This window comes from Parasteatoda tepidariorum, chromosome 12 (assembly GCF_982258835.1).
Source record: "Parasteatoda tepidariorum strain Cologne lab strain chromosome 12, Ptep-v5.0, whole genome shotgun sequence".
In the NCBI taxonomy this organism is placed as follows: domain Eukaryota; kingdom Metazoa; phylum Arthropoda; class Arachnida; order Araneae; family Theridiidae; genus Parasteatoda; species Parasteatoda tepidariorum.
Genome location: NC_141766.1, coordinates 9,048,700 through 9,076,465, shown reverse-complemented (window position 1 = coordinate 9,076,465; position 27,766 = coordinate 9,048,700). Strand labels below are relative to the sequence as shown.

Genomic DNA, 27,766 nt, shown 5'->3' with positions numbered 1-27,766 from the left:
TAGAATATACTGGTATATGCTGATTTTGCTCACAACCGTCAGCAATCAGTAGCAGGTAATGCAGCGGGAAAGTGGATTAAGTTTGAATGCATCTATAAAATCTACCATGCTGTGCTATTGAGATTAGTTCTTCATATTACACTGCTTCGTTTTGAATCAAATTCACTTCTATCAACTGGAACCTTACTTTGAGTTATAACTAATTCTTTATAAATAAGGTTTTTAGTAGACATTGGCGATAATGAAGCTCAAAAGCTGCATTTCTAAAATCTTATTCTATTTTAGCTAATAACAAATTAAGATTATTTTGCTTTCAAAATGAAAGCAATATGACTATTTTTAGAAGCCCATTGACAAGTAAATAGCATCAGAAGTCAGAAGAGGGAAGCTTGATCAACTATCATCTCCCTGAAAGGCTATTTTATTTTTTATTTTATAACAATCGTTGAACAGCCCACCCAATTTTGAGTTTATGACTACCAAAGCTTAACTCCGTAGAGGTATAGTATTTTCTCTCCGTATAAGGAATTTACTCCGTATAGTGAATACTTTTTGGATATAAAATTCACTATAATTATTGGATTGGGTTTAAAATTCACTATACGGATATGGTTCACCATATAGTGAATTTTGAACCTAATCCAGAAGACAAGGGAACTCTTAAATCATGTAATGAGAGAAATGTGCCTCCGTGGGGAACTTTTTTGACAGTACTAATCCACATTTGCGTAACATGTAGAGAAAAACCACAAAACTCTCCCATTGTTAGCCTCATGGAAAGGGAACTCTAACCCATGATCCTTCGACAACTGAGGATATTTTACGTCAGCGCTTTTTGTCGGTACTAGCCGGGTGTGGAATTCATACCGATCAGCAAGTACTGAGATTTGAATCCGGGACACCTCATTGGGAGGCTAGTGCTCTATTCCCTGAGCTACCACGGCTTCTTGGAAAGCTGTTTATTAATTTAAACTGTTCTCTGCGACGATGTTTTGTTTTTATTATTATTATTATGTAAAATAATTTTTTATTCGTTATATTTTATATGCATGCATATAATATACTTATACGTAATCGAAATCAAGCAGATGAATAACGAAACTAAAGATTATACTTCAAATAATCTATTTTTGTCCTAAGAAATAATGTTAAAAAAACGTCTAATTAAAAATTAAGCTACTTAATTATAATTAACTGTTTTATGGTAAATTTGGATCAATAAATTGGCGGAATTGGAAGAATTTTGGTTGAATTGGCAGAAATTTAATTAAAAACTGTGCGTATATTATGAAGCATGATTACACTATTTTTTATACAGTCTCTTGTTTAGATTCTTCAAGAAAACAATTCTGGTGGTACTTTTACACTGAGAACTAACAGAATATAATGAAATTTAATGTGCTTGTGCATCTATGAAAACACCAAAAAACTCGGTAATTTTTAATGAAGAGCTTTAATTACTTTGGTAAAATTAGCAAAAATAAGGTTTTATAATATGTAAAAAAAAATATTTTAAAAATTGCAAATGTGATAAAATTTGATAATTTTATCATGATACCTTAGAGCATGGCTTAAAATCAATTTATTCGTCTAAATTTATTTTTCAGTTTCGTATTTTTTGCTAAATGAATGGAAATAAAAACTATAGTTTTGAAATCAAGAATTTTAGTTGAACAGCTGCCATATTAACAGAAAAATTACCAGATAATTGGTTTAAATATCGCATACTTTGGTTTTATTAACCAGAATTAGGTTTTTTTCCCTTTTTTTTTACCAGCAATGCCATTTTCTTACAGTACGGTAATTTTACCGAAATTTTAATATTTTTAGATCTTGAAATCTTTTGAAAAAAAAGTAATGAATTAGGAAGAAAATATGTTCTATAATATTTTTTTGAGCAATACACTAATTGTATGTTAAAACTCCTAAATGCCCATCCTACTAATCTAAAAAAAGCATTATCTCAAAATTTAAAATAAGTATTTGATCTAGGGATGCATAGCACATAACACCATCCGAACTGTGTAATGCAAAAGATGAGTAGGAAAAGTAGATTCGAAAATCTACTGGAATAGAATGTCCAAATTTCATTGGTATATTATGACATTTTAATTTTGTCTATTTACAAAAAATCTTACATACATCAAATACACGGCAAGTTGACCTAGTTTTTCTTACAAATAGTCACGATGTGAACCATTAGTTATATGGTACTCATCCAGCCTAAAGTCCAACTCTTCAAACACTTTGGTTAACAAGTTCACAGTATCTACACTTAGATAAATAACTGAAGAAGAATTAGATCTTTGGTTGGATGTGTACCATATAACTGGTAGTTTAACTCTTCCAACACATTGGTTACTAAGTTAAGAGTGTTCACACTTTAATTAACAATTGAAGAAGAGTTAGATTCTTGGTTGGATATGTACCGAATGTCTAATAGTGCACATTTAAAACACTTGTCTGTAAAACTAGGTTACTTTGCTTTTAATTTGATGTACAATTTGTTGCAATTAGTCTAAATCAGGCTGCTATAGTATACCATTTAAACTGAGACATTTTTTTTAAATATTTTGTACTGTATATATAATTAATGTTAATGATGCTTTAAATAAAGCAAAGCTGATATCGGTTACAATATAGTTTTATTTTATTAACCTTACTTTAAAATCTACCTGTTATAAGTGAAATTTTACAGAATTTTTTATCGACTCTATCAGCATTAGGACATCATTATTCACATGCTATCTAACTTTTTAAAAATATGAATGGAAAATTTTTAAAACGTTGTAACTGTTTTAACTTATAGCAAACAAATAACTTGTTATTAAGTCAACTAATAATCTAATAATTTGCTTATTTGAGCCTATTTATTGAACTTAGATTAATATTTTACTTTAGTACAAATTTAGTATATAATATATATATATATATATATATATATATATATATATATATATATATATATATATATATATATATATATATATATATATATATATATATATATATATATATATAGATATAGATATATATATGATCTTCTCAGCATATGCACGACATTTCCCAAGAAATCCAAGAATCGTAAAAAAAAGAGTAGAAAATAAGGTTCACTTTAAGGTTTAACAAAGACAAACGTAATGAGAAATCTCTCGATAGTTCTGGAGAACACTTCTTATAATACCATTCTATAAAATTTTATTCCGTTTTCTCGGATGGTTTACTCGCCAGGGGGCATATATTGGCAAAATTCTTCTCTAAATTTCATGTAATCATTAATTCAAACTTAACAAAATTCGATATTCCTGAATTTAGAGCTAAATATGATTTGATAAATTTTCTCTACTTAAGATATAGATTTTTTTTCAATGCATGTAAAATACTATTTTCTTACAGGTACTGGCAGAACTGAGAATGGATTCAAGAATAAATATTATGAAAAGAGGAAGACTTTATGCACTGAGTATAGTTATAAATCAAATCCAGACTGTTCTTCGTAATTAAGAATTATAGAAAAAAAGTGTTTGACATTATGAACAAGAAATAGCAAGCTGAAAAACAAGAAGATTTGCTCGAAAACTGAAAATGTAAATAATTCATACATTGTAGAAATATGCTTAACTTAAGAACATACTTTTATTCATTCCCTACCTATTTAAGTACAATTTATTTTATTTAATAAAATTTTTCAAAACATGCTTGTTACTTATTTGTTTTAATTTATGCAAAAGCATACGAGGAAAAAAAACGGGTTTTTTAAACGATAGTATTAATCGCTTAAAATACATCTGCCATTTATAGTAGCCACATTTTTGGTGTTGAATTAGACAAAAACATTTTTACAGTTCATGTAGTCACATTTTTTACTTACTTTTTCACTGCAATAATTTTATTTATTATTTATTAATTTTTTGTTTGTTTGCTCAGAAACAGCATATATTTTCACGAGCAATAAAATCAATTCGATGGCTTCATCGCAAAACCGTTCGCTTAAAAACAAGTCCATTTTTAGAAATACATTCCCCTAATTCTTTCTAACGATTGTTGTGTTGTCAATTTTTTGTAATTTTATACAGGATTACTACAGTTCTGTACTTAAAAATTTATTATCTCGGCACCAAAAATGGTGGCAACTAAACACCAAAATTTTTTTACTGCGTGTCTGTACTTTCATTTAACCCATATTTTGCCAAAAGGGCAAACGTTTTATTGTGATAAGAAACCATGTTCCTCTATAAAAATAAGTAGAACTATTGCATTTACACAAAGTGGATAATTTTTATCATAAAGCTACCACTTTTAACCCATTGTTCACAGCTAGTAAAACTGCTGGACCAGGATAACAGGTATGCTAAGATTACCGTAAAAAAATTGCAATATAAAAGCATCAAATCCATAGAAAGGTATCAATATCAGAAATATATTTTAGTGGCAGTAAACGTCTTAATTTTGCAAAGAAAGAAACTGAACAATTAAGTTATCTTTTATCTTTTTGAAGAAAAAACACGTTTATACGAATTGGAATAGATGTTACTTTCACTTTTTCAAACAAGTTTTTCCTTATTTCTAAAAGCATTTGTTGCTAGAAAATATTGCTGAGAATTTGTTTCATTTAGTATTTCTTTTTATCAGCTTCACACCTTTGCTGAAAACGTATACAAAAGACAAGAGGCAAATGAATAAGTTCAAAGGTTTTTTCTTGGGAGGTAGCCATTGATTTAAATTTTATATTAATTTTATTAAAAAAATGATTTAAAATAGCATATATGTTTAAAGCCTTATATGAAATGGTTTTTTTCTTTTGTTTGAAATAAATCGTTGTTTTGAATCAATAAAAATGTGAATCAACTATGGAAATTTAAATGCCAAATATGGCATTAAGAGATTATATAATTCAATAAAAACAATTTCAATAATACATTTTACAATTCTGCTTCCGAATTTGGAAATTTTGAAACATTACTTGATAATTACTTGTTCTTAAACAATAAGTAAGAAACTATTTCAAATAATTCTATTAATGAATCTCAAAAGTATTGTTGAGACATTTGTTCTGTTACCGAACAACTCCTTAAAAAGAATAAAAAAAATCATTATTTAGTTTTTGAACCAGTTTTAGTCGTTCACTTTGAGTTCGACGTCCATTTTAAACCGATATCATCACATCAGTATTTTGAACTCATCGAATGTGTGGTTGCACAGATGTAATTGGGGGCACATTTTACAAAGTTCGGCTTATATGCCATTGTCAAGTTGAAATAGAGATAGCACAAGATGGAAAATGACAGCTCAAATATGCAACCTGGGACACGGTGGGGTTTGAACCCGCCACCTGAACATTAAAATGAATGCATCTTTGTAATGTCTGTCTCGAATTTGAGTATTATGTTTTCACCATAAAAAGGGCCTATAATTAAACGTACTTCAAAGAGCAAACAAGTCTGCATATGTAAATGTAACAATAAATGAATAAATAAATTCTTGAAATAGCTAAGTTCCTTTAAATAAAATTATAAATATTTATAATAAATATTTAATAAATATAATAAAATATAAATATTTGAAATATTTAGAATATTTTTAAATAAAAATTAAAATTATTTTTTAAGGCAGTTAAGTTTTATGCCTAAGCAAAGAATGGCTTGTCTCTTGACAAAATACAGAACAGATAGCACAAAAATGAGAAGATAAATAAATAAATAAATAAATATAAAAAAAGAAACAGAACAAAGATATTGAACCCACTACCTCTACATTTCAGAGCGCTTGGCGGAAAGACATCAATCCGTGGTAATGGAGACCCCAATAAAACACTGTTGCCTTAATTGCATCACGCCTTGCAGTTTTGCTGTTCCGTTAGCCAATTTGGAGCAAAGATGTAGAGGGTTTGAATCCCGCTATAACACTGGATGTATATTTTTGCTGTCTTTTATAAAATTGAGTGATCTGTTTTTTAAACTTGAAAGAGTTTTTAAGCCATTATTTGTATTCACAAGGAAACCCACGCGTGTTTGCAAATAAATAAATAAATTCCACTACCCCATAAAAGATGGTAGGTACTTTATTTACGAGGCACTAGAGCTGCTCAATGGGCTATTGGCGACGGTCTGGGAAACTTCCCTGAGGATGATATGAAGACATGACATTTTGAACCTCTGCAAAGGAGATGGCTCCTCTGCTTTGGTAGCCCGATGAACGGCGCGTGATGCCGAGCCCTTTACGGTAGAACAGTTTAATGAGGACGGATAGCGCGCACCCTTGGTTCCTACGCAGACTGATCAAAGTGCTCCCCCACCCGCTTACTGACCGCAGCCAGTGATGATTGACTTCGGTGTTCTACTGGGAACCGTGTCTTTATCAGTCCACTGCGGGACCATGAAGGATGGATAAAACAGTTGCCATAGTTTAAGATATTTAAGTTTAGTACCTTTAAAACACCTAAATTAATCATTTGAAGCCATCAATCATGTCCTTTTCCCTCTTGTTAAAATTGAGAAAATATGTTAAAACAGGAAAAAATTAACAGTCATCTAACTCCTCCAAAACATTTAAAAATACTGTTATTTTAAATAGACCATAGAAGTGTAAGAAGATTACTATCATTATTCCTGATATGAGGCTTGGACATCAAAAGTTAAAATCACCAAATAAATGATAAAATTAGTGAAAGTTATGAAGAAAGTTTCGGTAATTTTATCGAGACACTTTTGAACAAGGCATAAAAACCATTTATTTGGTTAAATTTGATTTTCAGTTTTGTATTTGTTACTAAATATAGGGTAAGAAGAATTATAATTTGAAAACCAGAATTTCAGGCAAAACGTTACCATAGCAAACGGCAAAATTACCAAATTAATGATTTAAATACCGTAATGGTTATGGTATTTGATTCATTAATTTGGTATTATGGTTTAATTACTAGAATTATGTTTTATTTTACCAGAAATGTCTCTACCATACAAGCATGGTAATTTTGCCAGAATTTTTTTCTCTGTGCTATAGGTAAAATAAATAAGAAATTAAGATTAAATTCCTAACTTAAAAAGCACTTATCTTTCATTTGATTTAAAATATATTCAATTCATGCAATTTTCATCCTATTTTATTATCAAATCCATTAATCTTTTTATGTCACTTTATACGAGAGATATCTTTCAAACCTCTCTTTCAACCCTCTTTCAAACCTCTTATGGTTAGTCCGACGGTGATGAGGTACTAAACCAAAATGAAAATATCGTAGGCATACCTTCTAGTACCTTATATCATGGATATATATGTAAGTGCGGAATCTTCTATTATTTTTAACCTCATCGCATTTTAATTTTATTTGATTCTATTTAGTTTTTTCTTCTCTAGTAATTACGAAGAAAAACTAATTTAAACTTACATAAAAAGACCTTTTTTAAACTTACTTAAAAAGCACAGTTTAAACATACTTAAGAAAAATCGCACGATTCCATTTATTTTATAATTGTTTCAAATTTTATTTTAATGTTAATTTTTCCATAAAATAATTTCAGATATTTTTCTAGAAACATTATAATAATTGCAAAAAACAAATTTTCGTATTTAACAATTTAACAGATTCTTCATTAATTTTTTCATTTGTCATTCTTTTGTTTTATCTAAAGACAGTAAAACAATTATTCGAAATCTGAGAAATTTAAAATATGATAAATTCTTTCGTATTTAATAATCATCCATGAATAATTTAAAACTTTTTTCACATAAAAGTTTTTGCTTTTTTTATTCATTTGTATGCATATTTAAATAATTTGAATTAGCAATTTTTCTCTAAAAGTAAGAAGAAAAAAACGACACTTTCTATTATATTCATATTTGATATAATTTTATTCACACATCTAACAATTATTATTTATACGCTTTGAATCGGTTTTATGTCCTTTTAAAGTTTTTTAAGTAAAAATAATAGTTTTTTTAGTATAATAATTATGAAATGGGAGTAGGGTTATTTCTCATTAGCACTTCAATTTTCAGTTCTCTTTCAAAAAGATGAGGAAAAAAAGCAATAATTGATTGTTCTTATTTGAATATAGATATTAAATACATTCCTAACTTATACTACACTATGAATTAGTTTTATGAAAATATCATGAAGCACGCAAGCATTTATAACTTTTTTCTATTAAAAACTTTTTACTTTCCGTTATTTTTTAATTGTTATGAGTTTGTTGATTTATGATCTTGCTTGCTGTTTTTTATAAAATATTTTTGTATCTAAATAATTAATAAAATCAAGTTCTCATTAAGTCAATAAACAAAAATACTTATGAAACTTTAAAGCAGTTCGTAGAATGTTTGTTTTGTTCTCTTAAAAAAACTTTCAATTTATATATTTGATATTTTTTATCGTTTATTTTATTTGTTTATTATGTCTTTTTTTTTAATTCAAATTCATTAATTTCTATAATCATTTTTGAGTCAAAGACAAAAATAAAACTATTTATCATTTCTGAGAATGCAGTTATGAATATAACTGTATTAAATTTTTATAGTGAAATTTTTATTTTAATTTTTTAAATTTATTATAAAAACTACTGAATTTTTATCTTTCAATATTTTTTGTAACTTATTTCATTTGTTTTTAAGGACGTTGAGTTAATTACAAAATCATTAGTTTTTTCTCAGTTAGTTTCTATAAAAGTTAAAGACGAACTATTTAATAATTCATTGAGTGTGGTTATGAAGGAAGTTCATAATAATCAATTTCATTCATTATCAAATTTTTGTATTCATATTTTTAATTTAATATTTTACATATTTATGATAAAAAGTATTATTTTTTTAATATTTTAATATTTTTTGTAATTATGACATTCTGTTGAATCGTGTTTTTTTTAGTATTCATTTCTTGTGTCTAGGAGAAAAATAAAATAAAATATTTTTCATTTCCTTGAATTTGAATAATGAATTTGATTTTTAGCAATTTTGGCCGATATTAATAATTTTAATTTTAATATTTTTATAATTTATTTCTCTTGCTTAATATTACCTTCTGCTAATACAAACTCACTACTTTTCATTTCTTTTTAATCCAAGTAAGAATGAAATAAATAATTTATCATTTCTCTTATTACTAAATAAATTTAATACTCATGCAGTTTTTATATGTACCATTTTACCTTAGTAATTTAAATTTATGAAAAAACTATCAGTTTCTATATTTTAATATTTTTTAATAATTCCTTTTTCAGACATGGCATTCTGATAGTGCCAAACTCATTTGTGTTGTATAATAAATTTTCTGCCCAAGTGAAAAATAAAATTAATAGCATATCATTTCTCAGAAAATGGATTTTAATGAATGTCATAATTCATTAAACATAATTAATACTTTCCCATAATTAATAATTTCAGTCATATGAACAGAATAATCATCATATTTATAATTTTTATTTGTTTTCTTACGCATTTGCTAACTTTCCAGGAGTTCATTAGCAACAAAACAAATTGTTTGACTTTTTGAGAAGAAAAAATCATCAGGTCCTTAAAAATATTATTCCACAAACGCAAATCGGTTAAAATAAGCAAACGTTTAAGATAATCAATAAGTTGAAATAATTTAATCAATTAAATTATTTAAATAAGCAATGTAATGATGAGTAATAAGCAAATAACCCTATTTTTTTTGTTAATTTTTGTATCTAAGAGAAAATAGAATTAACTATTTTTCATTTCTAGGAAACCGGTCATAAATGAATTTGTTCATTGTTCCGGAATGTTCATTGTTCATGAATTGTTCCGGTCACAAATGAATTAGTAATTTTAGTCATTATTAATTTTCATGCATAATATTTTATTTTAATACTTAATATTAATTGAAAACTGTTAATATTTTTAAAATCTACTTCTTTTTTAATTATTACTTTCTGTTTGTACTAAACTCATTAGCTTTTTATAATAATTTTTCTATCCAAGTGAAAAATAAAATAATTACAAATCACTTCTCATGTGGATCTTAATGAATTTCATAATTATAGTTTCAGTCATATGGAATAATTATCTTCCTTATAAATAATTTACCAATTTTCCAGAAGCTCATTAGCACCAAAACAGAATGGTTTACTTTCTGAGAAGGAAAAAAAAGTCATTCAATCTTTATAGAAAATAAATATTCCACAAACTCAAGCCGGTTAAAATAAGCAAGCGATTTAAATTTGCAATTGTTTAAAATAAGTTATGTGAAAAAAATATTCATATTCTTTTCCCCTTAATTTTTTGTGTCTAAGAGAAAAATAAAATGAATTTTTTTGTTTCTGTGAATTTGATTACTAATGAATATAATAATTAGTCACTTCAGTCATTATTAATATTAATACTTAATATTTTATTTTATATTTATTGAAAACTACTATTTTTTATGTAATATTCTTATAATCTATTTCGTTTTTAAGTGTAACATTCGGTTAAAATCAATCTCATTTGTTTTTTATAATAGGTTTCTATCCGGGTGAAAAATAAAATAAATTACATGTCATTTCTCCAAGTGTGGATATTAATGAATTTCATACCATATATAATTTCAGTCTTATGTACAGAATAATTATCATGCATTCAAATAATTTTAATTTCGTTCTCGATTCATTTACCAATTTTCTAGGAATTCTTTAGCAACAAAACAGAAGGATTTACTGAGAAAAATAATATCATCACGTCTTTAAAAAAATATTCTGCTAGCACAAATCGGTTAAAATAAACAAACGATTAAAATAAGCAATCGTTTAAAATAAGCAATATGAAAAAAGTAATCATAATTTTTCACATTACTTTTTTGCGTGTATGAGAAAAATAAAAGGATTTTTTTTTATTTCCTTCAATTAATTATAAATGAATTTCATATTTAGTAATTTTAGTCATTATTAATTTTTATGCGTAAAATTTTATTTTCATACCTTATATTTATTAAGAACTATTAGTTTTTTGTCTTTTAATATTTTTATAATATATTTCTTTTTCAAGTATGGAATTCTGTCAATGCCAAACTCATCAGTTTTTTATAAGCTCTTCTGTCCAAGAAAAGAATAAAATAAATTACGTATAATTTTTTTCAGAGTGTGGATATTAATGAATTTCATAATTAATAACTTCAGTCGCATGTCCAGAATAATTATCATACTTATAAATAATTTTAATTTCTTTCCCCACTCATTTACCAATTTTCCAGGAGTTCATTAGCAACAAAACAGAATGATTTACTTTCTGAGGGGAAAAAAAATCATCACGTCTTTAACAAAAAAAAAACAAAAAAAATTCCAAAAACGCAAATCGGTTAAAATAAGCAAACGTTTCGTGAACTTGATAAGGGTAAAAAAAAAAACGTAAGACAAAGAGACGAGAAAAGTGTAATTACTAAGTTTAAACGATTTTTTTAAGTAAAAAAAAAATAGAGCGGTTCTGTTCCATCGTCCAAATTGCCTTTCCATCTTGTTTACATTTAATTAAAATCTTCCTTCATTCTCTTCTTAGCTATCCTCAGCTCTCTTCAAAACGGTTTCCTTCGAAAAGACAGACAGAGGCGAAAAACTTAAAAAACTTATGTTTTTCCTTTCCCCTTGCGGTACTCTCAACTTCTGAAGTTTTCTCTTCCTTTCTTCTTTTTTTTTGTACGGAAACGAACCGGTTGCTTGCATGACAGTGCGGTTTTAAGAAAGAGGACCTTCCAATATTAGATCAATATTGTCAACGGCCGAGCAAATATTAGTTTTCTTCTCTCCAGCAAAGCTATGGACTCGAGTCAACAGTTACTAGCACCGAATAGCAAACAAGACTAACTCTATATAAATCTCGAGCTCGCCTTGGCCCACTCACTAGGATCCACCAGAAACAGAACTTCTTGTCATCTCTTTTAGATACTGCAGCTTGCTAACGGATTACGCCAAGACTGATCTAACACTAAGTTCGTTAGGAATTTACGAACCAAGAATTTTGATAACCACTGTGATGTCGCAACTATTTCACCTATTTCGGGTAAGATTGTTATCTTTTTGGCATAGGTCAAGGCAGGCTTAATTAGCTTCCGGCTTGCTTTACGGTTTATAAACATGCTTAAGATTAAAATGATAGTAAAGGATTTGAAAATTTATTAACTTGATATTAATAACAACAAAGCCTTAATTTTTAGTGATGAAGCCGATGCGCGTAAAGCTACGGTTTTATATTTTTGTGAAATTCATCAAAATTACATTGTAAATGTTAAACGCATAACTAGTTCAGCATCGATCTAGCATTTTCTTCATTGCATATATGCAGAAAGTAATGTTTGTCTGTTTACGTGAAATAAAATTGGTTTATGTTAAATAAAATCGGTATATGTTAAGTTACGCAAAAATGAGGAATTTGTATGAAAACAATACTTTAAACGTAATGAATAACGCGATTAATTGTGCAGAAAACCATTACGAAAAGATTTCAGGTAAAGATTTCAAGATTTTAATTTATTTGTATATTTATTTTATTTATTTATTGGATTTTTTTTCTTCGAGTATAACAGCTACTGAGTTTTAATTTTAAAAAAATTACTCAAAAATACGGTAAGTTAAATATTTATGCAGATAATTATTTTTATAATCAAAACTAAATCAATTAGCCTTAATTATATTGTTAAGAATCAGATTTCGGAGATGTGAAATAAGCAGAAATGAACAAAATTTAAATCTTAGTCCATAATAAATTATCACCAAAAAAAAGTAGTGAATTATAGTTCTCTTAAACAAATGGATTAGTCATTCATTTATTAACTCACATCACTTAAACACTTATAAACTTATAATGATGCACTCTCTCTTGACTTTATTTAATAATTTATTTAAATTAAAATGCTAATAATAAGTAATTATTAATCTCAAGTAGGAACCTGTTCTAAGACTAAATTTTGTAAAAAAGAATCGTAGAAATGAGGAAGTTACCGAAATTGACAATTAAATAGCATATATTACGAATAAAAAGAGAATGTTTTATTTGTTTTAGTAACTACTTTGTAGAGCCACAGTGAACTAAAAAAAATCATGATATTTTTATTAATTTAAATAATTAATTGTTAATCAGACATCCAACTTACTTTAAACCTTCTCGCTATTATCGATAAAACTTAATAAAATATATTACAGATTTTAAATACCGTATTTAAAAATGAGATAGAGACGATAAAAATAATTTGTCTGAAACATTCCATGAGACGATTATTTATCTGCCTTTTTTATAAAAGAAAATTAAATTATGCATGTTTTGATTCTTTAAAATAATTAATGAAATTATTTGCTTAATTTCTCACTAAAATCTAAATGTTTTTTCTCACTAAATCATAATTTTTATTTCTAATATTTTTAAAATCTAATCATAAAAATTAAAAGTAAATTAAAACTTTCTGCATTTACTTCCGCGACAGATTATCAAAGCAAATTTTTATTTATACCCAGATGTTACATCATAACCATAAGTCAAAAAGGGAAATTCTTTCATTTACTTAAAATTATTCTATGAAATTTTAGGATGACAAAATCTCTTATAAATGTTTCCACCAACTCAAATTAAATCCTACTATATTAATTAATAATATACCTTATAGTAATAAAAAAAATTCTGCTCATTTTGTAATAATATTAATTTCTCACTTTGTTGAGTAGGTTTAAAGAAGTTCTAATTGTAAATGGCATTTCTAACGATCAAAAAATTATCCTAAATAAGTATTTATGAAAGGTATTGTGTCATAATAGATTTCATGCAATATGCCATTTATAAAAATTATTGATAATAGTGACTATATGACCCATTAAAAATTTTAGCAATAATTTTTTTCAATATTCAGTGTTTTAAATTTTTTTTTTCTAAATCATTTGCAAAGCTTTGTCAGTAAATAATACGTTTATAGTATTCTATCTTAAATTTTACAAAAACATTTATATCAGACAGTATGTATGAATAATATTCAAAATTTAAACGTTTAAAGGTTTTAAAATTACTTTACTCTTTAGTAGAGTTGTCTGAAACTATATTGGTAATAAAATAAAATGCTTTTGTGATTGTAAACTTAATAATTTCCGTTATATAAAATATAAAATGTTGCACAAAATATTATATATGAAATATTTATTGAAAAATGAACTTTACACTTGCATACAAATGTTGATATTTTCGAAAGAAATTGATTTATTATTGAATATATTATAATTACTTACATTTTAGATAATAACTAAAACTATGTTTTATCGAAGTAGTATTTAAATTATTTTGTTACAAATTTCTGTATCTAAATTTCTCTTACAATTTATACAAAACGTAATTCATTTTTATTATTAAAATTGCAATAAAATTTTACCTGAATAATTTGTTGTCTTCTGGTCGCAGATTTCATGTATAAAATATTATATATTTCAAAAACTTCAATGGTTTGATCAATTTCTTGAAAAAAAAATTTTCTTTACATTTTTTGAAAAAGAAATTAAAATTCATAGTTAATTGTAAACTTAGCAATGACATCTTCTGAATAATCCTTTATTATTCACATTAGTTTGATACTACAGCACCATGCGTCTCTGTTTGTTGAAGCCGATGATGGCATTTTGTTATGAAATACATTTGTTTCATTAAAATACCATTAATTCTATTTATTTTTGGCTCATCAAAATTTAAATAAAAATAGTTTTAACTAAAATAATATAATACTTTTATCCATCACATATTTTGTGTATTAAATCTTAAATATATAGCAAACTTTAAAGGCTTGGTAAATATTAAGGAAAAAAAATTATCAAACACGAAATGAATATTTTTAAATTAACATGAGCTGTTTGTTACAAAAACCAAAATTTAGTATTGAACTGATTTCCTTCATAACAAGCTAGATATCAACTTAATACATTTAATAAAGAGATATTTATCATTCTACAGTACTGCACTACACATTTCCCATTTTTAAAGTTGAAGACAGTATTTCAGCATGTTGTTTTTTTGTCATTTTTCTTTTACGTCAGTTGTCACTTTTACAAAAAAATATCACAAATAAATTATTTTTTTAAGGAGTAACACAATTTAAGAAGTGTTGTGCATCAAGAAGTATACATGTAATTATGAGCTTCGATACAAATATACGCTTTCTGACATGAGTATTTTTAAAATGTATTATTTTTTTCCTCAAAAACGAATAATCGAATACTACTTTAATCATACAGTTTATTCTTATTCTTAATTATTTTTGTACTGTAGTTCTCCATGTTTCATAAAAACCATAAAATTGCCAACATTACCGAAATATGCGGGGAAAATTTATTAAAAAAAGTAGAAAACTGAAATTTTTCAACACTAGCAAACTAGAAATTTATGAGAGTAATATGAGTCATTCCTTTACAAAGAGAGTTTTTTATTACTGCTAAAGATTATTTTAATTTTTATATTAAGATGGATATCGTTTATCACACATAAATAATATAGTAAAAATTTAAACTTTATATATAATTCATTATAATTTTTAGTACTCAAGCAAAGTACAGGGGAATTATAAAATAACTCTGACGTCGTACTACCCACTCGAGAACATGGCGTTTGAAAAAAAAACAGAATAAAATTTTGTGCATAGGTATTATGATTTATGCATGAGTTCAAGATTGGGGTTAAAAACGATTGCGTAGCTTTCTTTATTACAGTTACAGTCAAAAAAATTCAAAATTTTCAGAAGCAACACGCAAATTTCGTGATTGAAATTTAATCTTTACAGTATAAAACCTAAAATGGAGTTGGAATGAAATTTTCAACTCAAAGAAATTGTGATACTAGGTTTTTGGCAATCGTCGCCATTTTTCGTGATCACTAACGATAAAAACCTTAAAAAACGAATAAAAAACTATGGATATAGGTTGGTAATTTTAAAGCTCTTCTCTTTAGCTGTAATGAAAAATGGTGACGCTTGGCAAAAGCTTAATGTGACAATTTCTTGAGCTAAAAATATCGTTCCAACTCAATTTTAGGTTTTTAACTGTAAAAGATTGCGTTTCGATCAAGAAAAGTGGGTATTGCTCTTTTGTTAACTTCGAAATTTTTGTAACTGTAACAGTTAGAACTATGGAATCATTTTTGACGTCATTCTTGAGCACATATCTGATATAATGAGCGTATTGATCATAATACCAATGTACAAAATGTTCTTTTAATTGGTAAGCTCTCAAAAGGGTCATATGACGTCAAAGTTACTTAATAATCACCTTGTGGGCATAACATCAAAGCAGACTGCAAACAAGCCCCCTGTTTCAACAATTCTCCTACAACAGCAAAAGTCCTATCATAGTTGGAAAAACAGTTTATTTACTAAAGATCTTCTCTTTACTTAGATGACATTTATTTATTCAAAACTGATAATATGTTTCACCTGTATATACTTGTACTATTAATCCCCCTTACCATTTAGTTTGCTTTTTTCATCGTCTATGCATATCATCGTTGATTTGTTTTGTATTTTTTATAATCCACAAAACTCATAGAAATCTCCCAACAACTCACGTATTACATTCTGAGCTTGATGTTATATCTGCAAATGATCACATTAATTATGTATCCTATTGATTGTATGTCAACAAAACATTCAAGATTATTGTGATGTAATTCAACTAATAACCCTGTATTTAAATGTTTTAATTTTCTGTCTTGTCTTCCAACCTTAATCATTAACCGATAAATGCCCTCTTAGGGACATAGACAATGGATTAAGTACTGGTGTGTGTATTTTTATAAATTTATAAGAAATTTTTGCTTTTAATTGACATTTTAGTTAGAAAGCAAACAAAAAGCATGTGTTTACATCTCTGCCAAGTAAGTAAACTGTAATACAAAAATAATAATTTAATAGCGCAAAACTTGTTTAATTAATTTTGAAAACAAACGAACATTTAAAATAAAAAGTTGATTTTTTTAAAGTTTTAATAGTTATTTTTTTGATAAAAAATTAAAGATCTCATATCTTGAATATCTTGAGCTCATTTTAGCTGTAGATTCAAGTCTGCATATGGGTATAAAAAGTTATCTTTATACCTGTTAGGGAGCTGTAGAAAGTGTAATAGTAGTTATTTATATAACTATAGTCAACGTACATTTGTATAAAATTAGTAGAACGATTTTTATCTATTCCTCTGTCTAAAAAGTCATTTAAAAGAGAGCATTCTCTTCGATGCTTTTAATTCTGAACCATTTAGAGAAGCCTCTCTTCATTCGACCTCCACCCACAATCTTCAAACAAAAACGGACACCGCGCGTGACCGCTTGACGTTTTATGATTATACCTAAAACCACGACATTATCTTGTAGGCCCCTTCAAACAACAAGGTATCGTCATAGTAACGAAACACATAATAGATCACAAAGAGTAGAAAAGGGGGGCATACCCATTTAACCTCCCTCTAGAGAAGGTCATAGGGCGTAATCTCATTCGTCATGGGGCGGCTCATGCCCCATCTCAATAAGCCGTGCACCCATTCTTAATCGCTTATTTGTCGTGGAAAAGTTGTCGGCAAAATAGAAACAATAAAACAGAGCTCGATCCTACGCTGTTTGCCCAGGGCGATCTTCTTGATTACCTGCGGACATCGAGGCATTGAATTAATCGCACCTGATGCAAACCCCCCTCTGACCTCCTCCTACCACTGGATATCAATGGGTTTAGGGACCCTGAGGCAATATTTGGAGCAAATATTTGCGCACACGCTCGTCGCAAGTGACGTCACTCCACTTTCGACATATTAGTCTTTATGGACTTGAATTTGAGTCATCGGTCTCTGAGAGGCCATCCTCAACCAAAGAAAAGCTGAAGACAAATATAATTTGCTACACCAGTACACTCTAGGCCTCCGTTGACTAATAAGTTTAACTTGCAAACACAAAGGAGAGAGTTCTGTTGGATTGTTAATATGTCACAGTGCCTGTCTTTAATGCAATTGAGTTTTCTAAAGGCTGGATGAGAACTTCTCTTTCACCCTTATCGGAATTTACATAAGGACTGTTGAAGCAGAAATACTAGTTTTCCTCTTGATTAGGCCTAATGCGATTAACATTGCACAACTTAAGTTAAAGACAACGTACCAGTCAGTTGGAAGAGTACGCAAATAAAGATAAGTTTCTTTAACAATCTAATGGTTTGAAACAGTTACAGTTACAATTGCACACATATAAAAGACTTGAGATTTAGAACTCTTAAAATTAAAAGATTCAAAATTAAAATATCTCTTTATTTTATGTGTAAGTGAAAACTTCATTTCTGTTAGATAAAATTTTAAACTCTTTTTGCACATTTTAATCCAATATAAGCAGTTAAAATAAATTTGTGGGAAGGGAATTAGGTGATTAATATTATGTTCCGAGGGTTTTTGTCCGATGGAAAATTAAACGATATCAATAATTTGTATAAGTCGAAACATGGAAATGTAAAGCCTATAAATTCAATCATTTTATGGATCTAAATGATGTACAAAAAGTTAAAATAAAGGTACATATGGATAAAAATCCGATTAACATAGTGCAATTTAAATTAAAGACAGCTTACTACTTAAATAAAAGTTTTTTTTAATGATTTAATTAATGATTTAATTAATGAAGCAGTTACATTTGCAATTGCACTCACATAAAGCACTTATGATTTAACACGCCCAAAAGTTATAGCTTCAGCATTCTAAGATTTGTGCCTTTTATGCAGGTGGTAATAAACTTTATTTCAGCCTTATAGAACATATAAATTCCATATTTGCATGCTATGAAATTGAAAGTAATAATAAATTTATAGCAGAGAAAAAACTGAAGAAAAGGGCTATAATATCATAAATGAATTACGTACTTAATTACATCTAGTAAGATTAATATTGCACAACTTAAATTTAAGATACCTTATCAAGTCAGATAAAAAAAATATGATTAGTTTCTAAAACAATCTAACGATTTGAAATAGTTACAAATGCTTATATATCAAGGACTTTTGAATAAGAACTCCATAAATTGAAACAGAATTGAAAGATTTCTCTATTTTGAGTAAATGGTAATAAGCTTTATTTCTCATTCTTTGCAAACAAGAAATTGAAAGTAAGTGGTAACAATAAATTTAAGTCAGAGGAAAATTTTAAAAAAATGGTTATAATATTAGAAATAAATTAATTTTCCTATTGAATAGATATAATGCGATTAATTTGCATTAAAATTGCACAAATAAAGTTTAGGATATCTTAGCAAGATTGATAAAACGGAATATTAGTTTCCATAGCAGTCTAATGACTTGAAACAGTTAAAAATGCACACACATTAAGGACTTGTGATTTAAAACTCCTGAAACTAAAACTTCAGAATTGAAAGATTTCTTTATTTTGATATGATTTCTTTATGATAAACTTAATTTCTGCAATATAAAACAAGTAAACTTATTCTTTGCGTACATTGCATATTCTTTGCAATGTAAATGGTAATAGTTTATAGCAGTGGAAGAATTATATGTAAAGCGATAGATTTAGTGTGTAAGTGATATTAAACTCTATATCTGGTGCTTAAGCTCTATACGCACTCATTCAATTTATTATATATGCTCCAATAAAAATACTAATAATAGATTTACAGTAAGGAAAAATATAAATAATTTTTTTCCTTTTTCCATACTTCCTTAGGCCTATTGCAGCGGCTTTAACTTTATTTGCTTGTTAAGGCCTTGATTAGGCCTTAACTTTACACAACTTTAATTAAAAACAACGTACCAGTCAGAGAGAAGAGTAGTCAAATTAACATAAGTTTCTTTAACAATCAAATGTTTCGAAACAGTTACAAACACACATATATGTAGAACATTTGATTTAGAGCTCCTAAAATATAAATTTCAAAATTTCTTTATTTTGTAATAGATAATAAACTGCTGTTGTATAAAACATGGAAACTCATTCATGGTATACATTAAAATAAATATACAGCGTGTTCTAAAATATACTGTCGGTTGTCAAAAATTTAACATTAGAAAAGTGTAAAGATTAAAAAACAATTCTTACAGAAAAATCAACAAACAGATCATAAAATTTTCTTTCCAGAATTCCTTGTTTAGTTCAGAAATTTTCTTTGTCAGATCTTTCTGTTGCGCGTTGATGTGTGTTGTGATGTTTTTTATGAAACATGAGTATTTATGATAGTGGGTCTGAATACTGATCAATTTAAATATTTCTAAGTGATCAATTTAAATATTTCTAAGGCGCTTATTCTTTTGCTTGGCTGTTTAATTGCTAACGAAATGCTCTTTGTTATTAGGCTGATAATAGGCATTTCGAAATATTATAAAGTGATTTTCATTTAATAAAATATTTCGAAGTTATCAAATTTGTAATTTGCAGGTTTTTATTTACTTTGATTTAGACACCATTCATCTGCAGAACTACGTATCTATTGAAGAAATTATGAACTAAAACTCTAAATTCTAGGTGAAAAATTTTATTACCACTAGCATAATATTGCTGCATAATGAGCATAAGAATAACGTAAACGTTTTGCTGTAAAAAAATTTTGAAACTCGTCGGTCCAATTAAGATCCACTAGACTGATCGTAAAGACACAGTCAGTGAGTTTACCACTTTTATCAGACCGCAATGGGAACTAGAATACGCAGTATTGGTCCTTTTCAAACTGTTCTATGGAAAAATGCTCGACCTTGCGGGCAGGTAGGTCATCGGGCTACCAACGCCGGTAAGAAATTCCTAGACCATTTCCCGATCATCTTCCTAGATCGTTGCTAATAGTCCGTAGTGCAGCTCTAGTACGACATAAATAAAGTTGCAGAACTACCAATTTAGGACACCCTGTATGTAACAATATTAAATTTAAAGTTGAGGGGAAAAAACAGCAATAAAAATAGGAATGAATTTTAAATTTTTCAGGGTATTTTTATAAATATAGTTAACTTGTTTTAATGCAGCTTCTCTTTGTTCAATATTTCAGACATTGATAAATATCTACGTATTTACAAAAAGTTTATTTATTTATTTATTTTTATTTACTTTTTAAACGAAAATATAAATTATTACTTACGTCATGCTTGAAACAAAACTGTAGAATTGCCCCATATTACATTTGAGAGAAAAATAATAGTATTTCGTTTTCCGATAAACTTCATTTTATGCCTTAGTTTTAGTTATCACAGTTTTTCAATTAAAATTAGCAAATCATAAAGTTAGCAAAACATAATTAGCAAATCATAAAGAGCAGTTTCCAAAGAAGCAACACTAAATTGAGAAGAGATCTAAGTTGGAAATAAAATCTACACCACGAAAATAAATTTTAAGGAAAAAAAACTTCATAGGTAAATGATGCATTTGGAGAGATTATTATTATCATAACTATTGTTATAATTATTGCTATAATTACTATTGTCATGATTTTTGTAATTATAGTTACTATTATCATAATTATTATTATAATTATTATAATAATTATTATTATAATAATTCATACTATTATAGTTATTGTTATTATCATTATTATTATTGTTATTTCAATTATAATTATTGCTATTATAATTTCAAAATATATTTTTAGATCATTGCTACTTGAGAAATGTTATTATTTTTACAGCTTCAGATCGTTTATTTAAATATATCAATTTTGATTTTCAAATCAAGAACCGTAAATTTTGTATTCTTTTTCCTGATAATTTTTGAACTAATATTATTATTTCCTTAATTTATTTTTTCTCGAAATCGAAGATTTGGATTGGATTTGTTCTTATCTTCTTAGCAAATTTAGATTAATGAGCTATTGGCGATACTCTGTGATTCATACTTATTGATGTTCCGAAAAGATTATTTACACATCCCCACACTTCACTATGACAATATAAATCAGAATGCAGATGGTAATAATCTCACGGCCTCCGCACCACACTCCCCAGCGTCCAACCGTGGTTGATCTTTGCTGAACATTTCAGTAGAAAAGGATTCTGAGGCATCAAGATAAGATCACGAAAGCTATAATATGATCAAGTATCCAACCTTTTACCCAAAGAATCGAGCCCCATCCCAAGTCATGGAAAGTAAAGACTCCACATTGATTTGGCAGCTGAAATAGTAGTTTGTCTAAGCTAAGAATTCCTCCCGCCACAAAGTCTGAGGCCGTCTGGTGCTCTGGAAACAAGAATGGCGCATTTTAAGGAGGGTAGCTTCACGCTAGGACTAACACAATAGACCGAAGAGATTCCCTTTCTCTCCCCGACCCGACCCGAAACCACTCTAAAACAGGGACCCCGTACCCCTGCTTGAAATAGTCATACCTCGTTACCATAGTCACCGCCACAGTTCCAAACAAATGCCTGGAGGAGTTCTTACTTCAGACAAACTATAGAAAACATTTAAATCAGAAATCAGTTCTAAAAACAAAAGCTTCCTAAAAATGTAATGTATTGTCCATCACTTATTTTCTTTTCAAATACTATTACAAAAATAATAACTGTGTTTTCTTTAAATAGAAGATATAAGGAATTAGAAAAAATTACATTGTTTTGATTTCAGTATAAAAGTTCAAAATTTTTTCTACAAAAAAATTACATTTTTCACATTTCGATAACCTATTTATTAAGTAAAAAAACTAATTTTTGGTATTTATTTTTTCATTTTTTTTAATTGTAGCTAAGTTATGATTGACTTATCTAACTCCACTCACGCAAGACTTGGGTCCATAACTATACGATTTAGAGTTCAACAATCTTAGGTTCAAACAAGCTTGTTTACCATATTTTATCAAATTTGAAAATGTGGAAATTGATGCACATAACCCCTCTTCAAATATCCAACTCCAATGTATCCATTTATTAATAAAATCGTTTTGTGCTATTGGGTAAAATATGATTTTTATTATTTTAGTTTCATTAAATAATTTAAATTTCAAATGTAAAACATCATTGATTCTTCTATTGAAATTCTCGATATCTGACATTTAAAAGAATTAGGAAATTATTATATAAAATTGTTTGTATTCGTCAAGAGAAACAAATAGTAATTTTTACTTATTAGCAATGCACTAAATCAAATAATATCATGAAAATATAATAATAATGAAACTACTATTACACTCTGAAAAATGTGTACTCAATATTCATAAAAATTACTTAGTTTTTCAGGAAACATTTTTTTTGCGAATTGGTCAACGAAATGCTGCAAATGAACATTTCGTCAAGTTGAAGAAATTTCGATGATCACACTGTTTGACAATACGAATTTCGCCAAAAGCTCAATACAGTATATTTTTTTCATAATTGATTAGAAAATATAACATTAAGTTAATAAGGTAAAACGAAATGAGTAATCAGTTATCACAACGAATTGAACTGGGAAATCAGCTTCACACGAAGAAGAACTAACCCCTGTACTATCCCGTCACACTGGTCAAACGGTTTAAGATTTTCAGATAAAAATTTTGAGAAACTCCCAGAATGTACTGAAATCACACGAGCTAGAAAAATTCTCTTCAAGCATTTGAGAGCTGACGTTTCTCAAGAAATCGTGTGATTTCATAACGAATCAAAATCTCAAGATTTTTCTAAGAAATGTGAGTTTTAATTCTGAAAGCTAATAATATTATTCACTTACTAAAATACTTTTATAAGTAAAAATAGTATTTCATTTTTTTTTCAGTGGGCATTTCATTATTGAAATAAAAGTAACAAATAATATACGCAAACAAACTTTGCATAACCTTAAATAAATATTTATCATTCTGGAATTATTTTACGTTGGAAAGCAAATCTTTCATCGGGCATTGAAATAAAGATTGAAAGAATAAAATTAAGGAAAATGTAACGATATATCTTCTCCCGTTGAAATCCAGGAGAAACCTGAGGGAGGATGACCCAACTCAAACAGTCTGGCCGCAGAAAAATATCAGTTTTCAAGCTTTTATCAGATAGATTTCCAAGAACATATCGATTGTTTCTCCGAAATAGGTATTGTAGTAAACATATTTATAAAAAGAATTCGAAATACATGTTTTGAACAGACTTTCGCCTTGACATTAGTCTTAAAGGGGATTGTTGAATTGGAGACGCAGTCAAAACAATATTTGATGTAGATAGCAATGAATAATGAGAACTAATTAGTTCTTTTGTAATGAAGACACACATTATTATAATTTTTTTTTAGGCAAAAAACATTCAAAAATAGCATTAACGATTTTTTTTTCTTCAAAATCTGACAGAAGCTGTTCTTTGCTACCATACTTAGTTTTTAGCTGCTTCAATGCGTTACACTATCAAATATTGATTGTCGAATATTCATTAGCACCATTTTTCATTCAGTATCCTTAGCACAAATTTTTTTTTAATCTTTCTCTTTTTTTCTTAATAAGAAAGATTCAGAAATAACGTTAAATATTTTTTCACTTATTTATATTTTAAATTTAATATGACAGAAGCAGTTGTGTTCTAATATATTGATTTATAAGTTTTACTAGCTTTTTGTCTCTCAATGAACCTGAAAAAAAAAATTTTAATGAAGTTTGCTTACTTGTACTATTAACATTTTTTATTCTTTTTTTTTCAGCTGCTTCATTGCGTTACAATTTCAATTATTGTATGTTAAATATTCATTAGAACCGCTTTTCATTCAGTATCCTTAGCACAAAATTTTTTATTATTATTAATCCTTATTAATCGTTAAAGATTTATTTATTTATTAAATTCAATCTGACTGAAGCAGTTGCTAACAAATATTCAAATATACAAGTTTTACTAGCTTTTTGTCTCGTAATAAATCTTTTTTTTTAAAGTATAATTCTGTGTATCAACAAAAAATTTTATTCTACTTTTAAGCTGCTTCATTGTGTTACAATTTCAATTATTAATTACCGAATATTCATTAGAACCGTTTTTCATTCATTATCTTTAGCACACTTTTATTAATTAGTACATTTTTCCTTCTTCTTAGCACTGAAGAGTCAGAAACAACGTTTAAGATTTATTTATTTTTTATTTTTCTTAATTTAATCAGACAGAAGCTGTTGCTAACAAATATTTTGATTTACAAGTTTTACTAGCTTTTTGCCCTTAATAAACTTGAAAAAAATTTAATAAAATATGCTTATGCGTATTAAGAACGTTTTTTTAATCTACTTTTAAGCTGCTTCATCGTGTTACAATTTCAATTATTGGTTATTGAATATTCATTAGCACCGTTTTTCATTCATTATCCTTAGCACTTTTTCTTTATTACTATTTCTCCTTTCTCTTAGTAAGAAAGAATCAAAAATAAAGTTAAAGATTATTTTTCTTAAAATTTAAACTGATAGAAGCAGTTGCTTAAAAATATTTTGATTTACAAGTTTAATTTGCTCTTTGACTTTTAATAATCCTGAAAAAATATTTCCTAATGAAATTTGCTTATGTGTACTAAGAGCGTTTTTACATTTTATTTTCCAGTTGCTTCATTGCTTTCTAATTTCCTTTATTGATTATCGAATATTTATTAGCACCCTTTTTTATTCATTATCTATAGCACAACATTTTTATTATTATTATTTCTCCTTTATATTAAAAAGAAAGAGTCAGAAATAACGTTTCGGATTTATTTACTTATTTTTAATTTTATCTGACAGATGCTGTTGCTCACAAATATTTTGATTTACAAGTTTAACTAGCTTTTTGACTTTTGATAAACTTGATTTTTTTCTTAAATAAAATTTGCTTTTTTCATTTGAGCTGCTTCATTGCGTTTCATTTCAACTATTGTTCATCGAATATTCACTATCACCGTTTTTAATTCTTTATCGTTAGCACAACAATTTTATAATTATTATAATTTCTCTCTTTTCTTGGTAAGGAAGAATCAGGAATAACGCTAACGATTTATTTATTTTAATTTAATATGACAGAAGTGCTTGCTTACAACTATTTTGATTTACAAGCTTTTTGATTTTTAATAAATCTGAAGAAAAAAAATTCTCAATAAAATTTGCTTGGGCATACTAAAAAATTTTTTTTCTTCTTTTTCTTCTTGATTTTCCTTTGCTTCCTTGCGTGATAATATCAACTAAGGTTTATCTGAATTATTTCATTCTTAGTATTTATTTTATAAATTTAAAACTTTCGTGATCTTTACAATGATCTAAAATCACTTTGCTGCGATTTTTTTATTTTTTTCAACTAAAGTGATACCTAATAATACAAAATACCCACTTTGCGTAAGCAAAAAAATCCCACGACTCTTTTTTTAAGAAAGCAGTTGTCTCTAAAAATCTTGCATTTACGCTTCCTCAAGAGGCAGTTGGTTAGAGGAAATTTAAATACGCCATCAAACTAGGTTGCTTTAAATACATGTAATTTTTCTCAATTATCTTTCAGACTAATAAAGACTAACAGGCGAATTATGGGCAGAAATCTGTATAGTATTATATTTTCAAAGAAATATTAGAATTTTGCTCGTAAGTTACGTTCATTATTAGATGTAATTGATAAGACAAAGGCCGGGATGGCCTGGTTGGTAGGGCACTGGGCCCACGTCGAAGAGTTCGTGGGCCGAAGACTCCCCATGTAGTAAATGGTAACTAACGCACGTTAAATCTGTCGAGTCGAGAAAGTCCTCCATGTTCCTATAACAAATCAATACCTCTGGGGGTACTGATTCAGGAGTTTCCTTGTGGTCTGGATTGGTTCAAAATTACAAGGCTACGGAGTTAAAAATTAGTAGTCGTAAACCCAAAATTGGGTCGGCTGTTCAACGACGAATATAAAATAAAATTGATAAAACAGAAATCTAATGCATCGATGCATTTATTGGTAAGCGTGAATAGTTAGCATGGAGCATGTTTAAGGTAAGTATAATGGTATAAAAAATAACTAAGTGTTACTTTGTTTTAATTTTTAAAATTACTACAATGTTTTCTTCTGGTATAAAAGAAAGTATAATCTACAGCGCTCTTTGCCTAGATATCAAAATATTTATTACATACATTAATAAAAATATTTTATAATAACTTAATAATAGAATACTTGTCTTTAAATTTTTTATTTAGTTCTTTATGAACTAAGAATATGTCTAAAAAATTAATTAAAAATATTAAATTAGATATACTAATATCCACATTCAAGCTATAATTGGAAATATGTTGTATACACGATTACCAAAATCAAAAAAGAAAATAAGTTATATCAAAACCCAACATCTTCTTGCAGCTTAAGTAACATTTTCTACAAAAGTGAACCGAAAACACACAAATAAACAAATGAAAAAATAAAATAATAAAAATGTTTTGAAGAAAAAGTCAGCTCTTTCTTTAGAAGAGTTTTGTTAAACAGAGATTTTCAATTTAAGACACCCAACCATCTCAGATGCACCAAAATATACATGTTGAGAGTGAGTTAACGAACGTGAACAAATGCATGAAAAAGTAATTTGTTATTTATGGAGAAAAACGAAAAAAACTCAACCACATCTTATGAGTGGGGCTATAGAGTACATGGCGTTCGAAAATATTGACCTGGTTCTACTTATTACCACGTATAAAGAGTGAAAAGGGTTGGTATTAACACGTGTGTAGCGTATGCATCGTGACTCAGGTATGCATAAAGTACAACATACACCTCCCCCCACTGTGTAAACTAGTTATTTCGTGTCGGGCTTTTATCAGATTGAGTTTCCACTTTTCTTCCAGACCCCCTTGCCCCCCCCCCTTTCATCCTTCTCTTATTCATTCGTTCATTCATCATCATCATCATCATGTGTCCCTCTTCTCCCATAATCCCCTGGACTACCAGATAGGAAGAGCAAAT

At 27.7% G+C, this 27,766-nt stretch overlaps 2 long non-coding RNA genes across 2 annotated transcripts in view; both read left to right on the top strand.

Moving 5' to 3' along the window:
* Window positions 1-3,698, top strand: part of LOC122268953 (uncharacterized) — an 85,798-nt gene extending 82,100 nt beyond the window's left edge. Inside the window, exon 2 of the long non-coding RNA XR_006224814.3 lies at window positions 3,397-3,698. This is a non-coding gene — a long non-coding RNA (uncharacterized LOC122268953). The remainder of the gene's footprint in view (window positions 1-3,396) is intronic.
* Window positions 3,699-11,567: 7,869 nt separating this feature from the next.
* LOC147800941 (uncharacterized) overlaps window positions 11,568-27,766 on the top strand; it is a 33,435-nt gene continuing 17,236 nt past the window's right edge. Inside the window, exon 1 of the long non-coding RNA XR_015430838.1 lies at window positions 11,568-11,988. This is a non-coding gene — a long non-coding RNA (uncharacterized LOC147800941). The remainder of the gene's footprint in view (window positions 11,989-27,766) is intronic.